We start from the raw sequence: 1,189 nt of genomic DNA, 5'->3' as shown, positions 1-1,189 counted from the left end.
CCGCCTGCTCCCGGCGTCCGCACGTGAACGAACACCCCCTCCCGGGGACGGCCGTCTGCTCCCGGCCGCCGTCCTTCACCCCCCTCAGCTTCCGGACCCCCGTCTGCTCCCGGCGGGCCTCCGAGTACCCTCCCCTTCTCCCGAACTGACCGACTGGCACTCATGACCCGCCTTGGTAGGGCCCCCACCGGCCCCGGCTCGCGCCGGCGTTGGGTGGACGGTTCCTCCCCACTTGCGGGTCGCACTCTAGCGCCTCGGCCGCCGCGAGAGCGTGCGCTACGCGCCGCCCCCGCAGGCCTTGGCGCGACCGAACGGCAGCGAGACCGAGACGCCCCGAATCACCCACCTAGAGGAAATCAACGGAGGCCGAGCGCGCGATCCGATTGCGGCACGCCGCGTGGGTGTCCGCCGGCCGCGCCGGTCTACCGCGAATGCTGTTTCTCAAACCCTTGCCTAACCAGACGGCACCGCGGGATGTGTTGTCGCAACTCTGCTCGACTATCGGAATAGCCTTTCCCGACTACCGCGTTGCGGGAGGCGTCTTTCGTGCCGCCGGTGGCGTATGACCTTCCGCGAGAGGCGTGCGGGCTCGGGGGGGCCGCAACGACCGAGTCTGACTCGGACGGGGCGCAGCTTCCCTCCCGGTCGCAGCAATAAGCGCCGAACGCAGCGTTGGTCACCAGCCACCCCGGCGGGTTCGTCGGGAGCGCCGGTACCCTTCCGTAGCTAGTTGCCAGCTGGCCACAGCGGGCCGCACCGACCGAGTCTGACTCGGACGGGGCGCAGCTTCCCGTCTGGGTGACAGCGGCGCTGAGGACGGCGGGGCGGCCGGAACCCCTTCGACCCCCCGGCTCCCACCAGTGTCGATCAAACTCCGCATCCTGGCCGTAGCGCGAGACCGGCGGGCCGCAACGACCGAGTCTGACTCGGACGGGGCGCAGCTTCCCGCTTGGGCCTCGGCGCGCGCGCCTCGCGCGGGCAAGTCGCCGGCACAGCGCCGCGCCCCCGACCCCCGCTTTACGGAAACGAAGCGAGCCTCAGCGGGCCGCAACGACCGAGTCTGACTCGGACGGGGCGCAGCTTCCCGCCTGGGTCATCGCACGTTCCCCCAGCTCGGGCCTGGGAGGCCGACGCCTTTCCCCCGGACCACCGCCGTGCCCGCACGGTTCATCCTCGGCCCCCGCTGGCC

This window comes from Syngnathus typhle, unplaced genomic scaffold (assembly GCF_033458585.1).
Source record: "Syngnathus typhle isolate RoL2023-S1 ecotype Sweden unplaced genomic scaffold, RoL_Styp_1.0 HiC_scaffold_442, whole genome shotgun sequence".
Taxonomy (NCBI): domain Eukaryota; kingdom Metazoa; phylum Chordata; class Actinopteri; order Syngnathiformes; family Syngnathidae; genus Syngnathus; species Syngnathus typhle.
The sequence above is the reverse complement of the archived record's forward strand: the minus strand, read 5'-3'. Positions refer to the sequence as shown.